A 7514-nucleotide genomic window follows, 5' to 3' on the forward strand; every position below is an offset into this window, starting at 1 on the left:
CCCGGGGTTGGGTCTGGGGGCTTGATGGGATTTTGGGGGGTCTCTGCGGGATTTGGGGTCTCTGAGGGGTCTGTGTGGGATTTGGGGTCTCTCCGGGGGGATTTGGGGTCTCTCCGGGGGGGCTCAGTGGGATTTGGGGTCTCTCTGTGGGATTTGGGGTCTCTGAGGAGTCTCTGTGGGATTTGGGGTCTCCATGAGATTTGGGGGTCTCTGTGGGATTTGGGGTCTCTCTGTGGGATTTGGGGTCTCTGTGGGGTCTCTGTGAGATTTGGGGTCTCTCTGGGGGGTCTCTGGGGGATTTGGGGTCTCTGAGGGGTCTGCATGGGATTTGGGGGGGTCTCTGTGAGATTTGGGGTCCCTCCGGGGGGATTTGGGGTGTCTCCGGGGGGGCTCAGTGGGATTTGGGGTCTCTGTGGGGTCTCTGTGAGATTTGGGAGTCTCTCTTTAGGATTTGGGGTCTCTGTGGGGTCTCTGTGAGATTTGGGGTCTCTCTGGGGGGTCTCTGGGGGATTTGGGGTCTCTGAGGGGTCTGCATGGGATTTGGGGGGGGTCTCTGTGAGATTTGGGGTCTCTCTGTGTGATTTGGGGTCTCTGTGGGATTTGGGGTCTCTCTGTAGGATTTGGGGTCTGTCCTGTGGGGTCTCCGTGGGATTTGGGGTCTCTTGGGGGGGTCTCTATAGAATTTGGGGTCTCTGAGGGGTCTGCATGGGATTTGGGGGGGGGGGTCTCTGTGAGATTTGGGGGGTCTCCGGGGGGGCTCAGCGGGAGCTGGGGTCTCTGTGGGGTCTCTGTGAGATTTGGGGGTCTCTCTTTAGGATTTGGGGTCTCTGAGGAGTCTCTGTGGGATTTGGGGTCTCTCTGGGGGGTCTCTGTGGGATTTGGGGTCTCTCTGGGGGGTCTCTGTGAGATTTGGGGTCTCTCTATGGGAATTGGGGTCTCTGTGTGATTTCGGGTCTCTTGGGGGGTCTCTCTGTGGGATTTGGGGTCTCTCGGGGGTCCCTGTGGGATTTGGGGTCTTTGTGTGGGACCTCTGTGGGATTTGGGGTCTCTCTTTGGGGTCTCTGTAGGATTTGGGGTCTCTGTGGGATTTGGGGTCTCTGTGGGGTTTGGGGTCTCTCTGTGGGAATTGGGGTCTCTCTGTGGGAATTGGGGTTTCTCGGGGGTCTCTGTGGGGTTTGGGGTCTCTGTGGGGTTTGGGGTCTCTGTGGGGTTTGGGGTCTCTCGGGGGTCTCTGTGGGATTTGGGGTCTCTCTGTGGGGTTTGGGGTCTCTGTGGGGTTTGGGGTCTCTCTGTGGGAATTGGGGTTTCTCGGGGGTCTCTGTGGGATTTGGGGTCTCTGTGGGGTTTTGGGTCTCTCGGGGGTCTCTGTGGGATTTGGGGTCTCTCTGTGGGATTTGGTGTTTCTCGGGGGTCTCTGTGGGATTTGGGGTCTCTCTGTGGGGTTTGGGGTCTCTCGGGGGTCTCTCTGTGGGGTTTGGGGTCTCTCGGGGGTCTCTGTGGGGTTTGGGGTCTCTGTGGGGTTTGGGGTCTCTCGGGGGTCTCTCTGTGGGGTTTGGGGGTGCAGCCCCTGAGGGTCGCCCCTCTCGCCCCCCCCCCCAGGTGCCCCCTGCAGCCCCCCCTGCTCCGGGGCGCCCCCGCGCGGCGGCCGCGGCATCGTCACCATTGTCACCGCCATTGTCACCGCCAGTGTCACCGCCAGTGTCACCGCCATTGTCACCGCCAGTGTCACCGCCAGTGTCACCGCCAGTGTCACCACCAGTGTCACCGCCATTGTCACCGGGGTCCTCCTGCTGCCACCGGCCCGCGGGCACTGACACCTGTGTGTGACCCCGGTGTCCCCCCAGTGTCCCCCAATGTCCCCATTGTCCCACCTCCAGCGTCCCTGTCCCCACTGTCCCTCTGTCCCCACTGTCCCCAGTGTCCCATCCTCAATGTCCCCAATGTCCCATCTCTAGTGTCCCTGTCCCCGTGTCCCCAATGTCCCCAGTGTCTCCATGTCCTCAATGTCCCTGACCCCAATGTCCCCATGTCCCAAATGTCCCCATGACCCCAGTGTTCCCAGTGTCCCTGACCCCGCTGTCCCCATGTTCCCAATGCCCCCAATGTCCCCAGTGTTCCATCCCCAGTGTCCCCAATGTCCCTGATCCCACTGTCCCCAATGTCCCCAGTGTCCCTGTCCCCATGTCCCCAATGTCCCCCATGTCCACGTGTCCCAATTGTCCCCAGTGTACGTGTCCTCATGTCCCCAGTGTCCCCATGTCCCCAGTGTACGTGTCCTCATGTCCCCAGTGTCCCCATGTCCCCAGTGTCCCCAGTGTCCCTGATCCCACTGTCCCAAATGTCCCCAGTGTCCACACTGTCCCCAGTGTCCCCAACGTCCCATCCCCAGTATCCCCAATGTCCCCAATGTCCCTGTCCCCCATGTCCCCAGTGTCTCTGTCCCCATGTCCCCAGTGTCCGTGTCCCCATGTCCCCAATGTCCCCCATGTCCCCAGTGTCCCCCGTGTCCCCATGTCCCCAGTGTCCCCAATCCCCAGTGTCCCCAATGTCCCTGTCCCCAGTGTCTCTGTCCCCCATGTCCCCAGTGTCCCCCGTGTCCCCAGTGTCCCTGATCCCCAGTGTCCCCAATGTCCCTGTCCCCCATGTGCCCAATGTCCCCAGTGTCTCTGTCCCCCCATGTCCCCAGTGTCCCCTCTCCAGCCGGGCACTGTCCCTAATGTCCCCACCCAGGGCTGGCCCTGCCCTCGGGGCTGTCACCCGCTGTCCCCAAGGCCTGGCAGGACCCGTCCGTGTCACCGGGGCCGTGTCCCCCCCTCCCCGCGGTGTCACCCGCCTGGGGACAGGCTCGTGGTGCCACCTCAGCAGCCAGAGCCTTCCCGCATTGTGTCCCCAACAATGGCAGTGCCACGTGCTGGGGGCCCTGTCCCCTCCCTGGGGACAGCAGGGACACACACGGGGACAGCAGGGACAGACGGACACGGGGACAGGGGCCATGGGCCAGCGGTGCCGCGGCTGCTGACGGCGGGTGAGTCCCAATGTCCCCAATGTCCCCAATGTCCCCTGTGTCTGTCCCCAATGTCCCCAATGTCCCCAATGTCCCCAATGTCCCCTGTGTCTGTCCCCAATGTCCCCACCCCTGTGTCCCCTCCCCTAGGGATGTCCCCCGTGTCCCCAGAGGTGCCACCCCCATGTAGCCCCTTCCCCCAGGAATGTCCCCACAGGTGTCCCCAGTGTCCCCAGAGGTGCCACCCACGGGCACCCCTATGTCCCCAGAGATGTCCCCATGGGTGTCCCCTGTGTCCCCATGAGATGACATCCCGGGGATCCTCGTGTCCCCCAGAGATGTTCCCACGCTGTCCCCGTGTCTCCATGGCTGTCCCAGCGTCCCCCACAGATGTCCCCACACCGTCCCCACATTTTCTCTGTGTCCCCAAGCCTGTCCCTGTGTCCCCACGCTGTCCCCATGCCTGTCCCTGCATCCCTGCTGTTGTCCCCATGTCCCCAAACTGTCCCCAAACTGTCCCCACACTGTCCCCATGCTGTCCCCATGTCCCCAAACTGTCCCCATGCCTGTCCCCACGCTGTCCCCACACTGTCCCCATGTCCCCAGCTGTCCCCACATCTCCACACTGTCCCCTCACTGTCCCCACGTTGTCTCCATGCTCTCTCCACGCTGTCCCCACTCTGTCCCCCTGTCCCCACACTGTCCCCACGCTGTCCCCATGTCCCGGCTGCTGTCCCCACGTCTGTTCTCATATCCCCCCACACTGTCCCCATGTCCCCACACTGTCCCCATGTCCCCACACTGTCCCCATGTCCCCAGCTGTCCCCGTGTCCCCTCAGGATGCCACTCGGGGGGTCCCTGTGCGGTGCCACCGGCCTGGCACTGCTGGTGGCCGCCACGGCCACCCCGTTCTGGGCACAGCGCCGGGCACCAGGGGGCACGGCCAGCCTGGGGCTGTGGCACGGCTGCCTCGGGGGACAGTGCCACCCCCATGCCACCACCCCAGGTACGCCGGGCATGGGGACAACGGGGCGGGAATGGGGGGGGACATCGCTGTCCCCAGTGTCCCCTCCCTGTGATGTCCCTGGTGGTGCCACCCACGGGGAACCCCAGAGATGTCCCCATGGGCGTCCCCCAGAGATGTCACCCCCAGAGATGTCCCCATGGGTGTCCCCAGTGTCCCCTGGAGACTGGAGGTGTCTGTCCCCGGCGGTGCCACTCCCAGAGATGTCCCCACGGTGTCCCCAGCGTCCCCTGGCGATGTCACCCACATGCAGGGTGGGAATTTGGGGGGCTCCATCTCTGTCCCCAATGTCCCCAACCCTGGGTGTGTCCCCGTGGTGTCCCTGGTGGTGCCAATGCCAGGGATGTCCCCAGTGTCTCCCGGAGATGTCACCCCTGTGCAGGGCAGGAATCTGGGAAGGTCCATCCTTGTCCCCAACGTCCCCAACCCTGGGGGTGTCATCTCTGTCCCTGGCGGTGCCACTCCCAGAGATGTCACCATGGGCGTCCCCCAGAGATGTCACCCCCAGAGATGTCCCCATGGGCGTCCCCCAGAGATGTCACCCCCAGAGATGTCCCCATGGGTGTCCCCAGTGTCCCCTGGAGACTGGAGGTGTCTGTCCCCGGCGGTGCCACTCCCAGAGATGTCCCCACGGGCGTCCCCCAGAGATGTCACCCCCATACAGGACGGAAATTGAGGGGGTTCCATCTCTGTCCCCAACGTCCCCACCCCTGGTGGTGTCTCTGCTGTCCCCACGGGTGTCCCCAGCGTCCCCCGGAGATGTCACCCCCCCATGCAGGGCAGGATTTGCGGGGGGTCCATCTCTGTCCCCAACGTCCCCAGCGTCCCCAGCGGCGCCACCCCAGAGTGGTGTCCCCTGGAGATGGTAACCGGGGGTGCCACCCTCGTGTCCCCGCGGTGTCCCCACTCCGTGTCCCCTCCCCAGCTCTCCTGGAGGCCACCCGGGCGCTGCTGCTGCTCTCGGTGGTGGCCGCGGCCGCGGGGCTCGTCCTGGGGCTGCCCCTGGGGCCCGGCGGGGCCCGGCGGGAGCGGGAACGGGCGGCGGGGGCCACCCTGCTGCTGGCAGGTACGTGGGGACATCGGCGACATCTGGGGACACGAGGGACACGGGGGGACACGGAGGGACACGGGGCTTGGGGACTGTCCCCATAGGGGCAGCGCTGGGCTGGGCAGGGTGGGGATGTGGGGACATCGGGGCTGTCCCTGTCCCTGCTGGAGTGTCACCTCTGTCCTGAGCTGTCCCCTGTCCCTGCTGTCCCTGTCCCTGCTGGGAGTGTCACCCGTGCCCTGAGCTGTCCCCTGTCCCTGCAGGGTGGGAATTTGGGGATGATCAGTGTCCCGAAGTGTCCCTTGTCCCTGCTCTATTGTCACTCCTGTCCCTGTCTCCTGTCCCTGCTGGGAGTGTCACCTCTGCCCTGAGCTGTCCCCTGTCCCTGCTGGGTGGGAATTTGGGGATGATCAGTGTCCCAAAGTGTCCCCTGTCCCTGCTGTCCCTGCCCCTGCTGCCCCTGGTCACTCCTGTCCCAAACTGTCCCTTGTCCCTGCTCTATTGTCAGTCCTGTCCCTGTCCCCTGTCCCTGCAGGGTGGGAATTTGAGGACCATCAGTGTCCCGAAGTGTCCCCTGTCCCTGCTGTCCCTGCTGCCCCTGGTCACTCCTGTCCCAAACTGTCCCTTGTCCCTGTTCCATTGCCACTCCTGTCCCTGCTGTCCCTGTCCCTGCTGGGAGTGTCACCTCTGTCCTGAGCTGTCCCCTGTCCCTGCTGGGTGGGAATTTGGGGATCACCAGTGTCCCGAAGTGTCCCCTGTCCCTGCTCCATTGTCACTCCTGTCCCGAGCTGTGTTACTCCTGTTCTTGCTGTCCCCTGTCCCTGCTGTCCCCATCCCAAACTGTCCCCTGTCCCCGCTCTATTGTCACTCCTGTCCCCGCTGTCCCTCCTGGGGCTCGGGCTGGGCTCTGGGGGGGCTCTGGCCCCGCTGTCGCTGTCCCTGTCCCTGTCCCCGCTGTCCCCGTCCCTGCTCTATTGTCACTCCTGTCCCTGTCCCCGCTGTCCCCGCTGTCCCCAGGGCTGCTGTCCCTCCTGGGGCTCGGGCTGGGCTCTGGGGGGGCTCTGGCCCTGCTGGGGCCCCCCCGCAGCTCCTGGAGCTTCTCCTGGTCCTTCATCCTGGCCTGGGTGGCGGCGGCGCTGCTGGGATCGGCCGGTACCGGGAACGGGAACCGGGAACGGGTCCGGGAACGGGACCGGGAATGGGGGGGAACAGGAACGGGAATGGAGGGGGGGGGGGAAACGGGAACCGGGGGGATCGGCCGGTACCGGGAACGGGACCGGGAATGGGGGAGAACAGGAACGGGAATGGAGGCGGGGGAAACGGGAACCGGGGGGATCGGCCGGTACCGGGAACGGGACCGGGAATGGGGGAGAACAGGAACGGGAATGGAGGCGGGGGAAACGGGAACCGGGGGGATCGGCCGGTACCGGAACGGGAACCGGGAACGGGACCGGGAATGGGGGGGAAACAGGAACGGGAATGGAGGGGGGGGAACCCGGAACCGGGGGGATCGGCCGGTACCGGGAACGGGACCGGGAATGGGGGGGAACAGAAACGGGAATGGGCGGAACCGGGAACGGGAATGGAGGCGGGGGAAACGGGAACCGGGGGGATCGGCCGGTACCGGAACGGGAACTGGGAACGGGACCGGGAATGGGGAGGGGAGGGAACGGGGATTGGAGGGAAACGGGAACCGGGGGGATCGGCCGGGACCGGGAACGGGAATGGGAACCGGGGGGGGGGGGGGGGGGGAAACTGGGAATGGAGGGGAGAAACGGGAATGGGGAGGGGAGGGAACGGGGATTGGAGGGAAACGGGAACCGGGGGGATCGGCCGGTACCGGGAACGGGACCGGGAATGGGGGGTGGGGGGGTGGGGAACGGGAGCGGGGCAGGGAACGGGAATAGGAGAGGAACGGAGGGGGAAACGGGAACGAGGGGGGGAAATGGGAACGGGGAGGAACGGGAACGGGAGGGGGGAAAAGGGAATGAGGGGCGGGAAACGGGAACGGGGGGAGAAACGAGAATGGGGGGGGGGGAAACGGGAACGGGAGGGGAAAACGGGGAGTCATCGGAACGGGAAGGGGGGAACGGGGATTGAGGGGGAAAACAGGGAACGGGGAGGAGGGGGGAGAGGAACGGGAACGGGGGGAGAAACGGGAACGGCGGGCACCGGAACGGTGCGGGGGAAACGGGGATTTGGGGGGGGATACCGGAACGGGGAGGGGAAAACGGGATTGGGAGGGAACGGGGACGGCGAGGGGAACGGGGATTTGGGGGTCACGGTAACGGGTCAGGGGAATTGGGGGGGAGCACGGGAACGGGGTGGGGGGGTCACTGGAATTGGGGTGTCCATCCCTGCGCTGAGCTGTGCCCGGGCTCTGCAGGGAATGAGATTCCCCCCCCCACTTCCCCCCAATTTTTGGGGGGTAATTTTGG

Source organism: Ammospiza nelsoni, chromosome 28, assembly GCF_027579445.1.
Source record: "Ammospiza nelsoni isolate bAmmNel1 chromosome 28, bAmmNel1.pri, whole genome shotgun sequence".
Lineage (NCBI taxonomy): Eukaryota > Metazoa > Chordata > Aves > Passeriformes > Passerellidae > Ammospiza > Ammospiza nelsoni.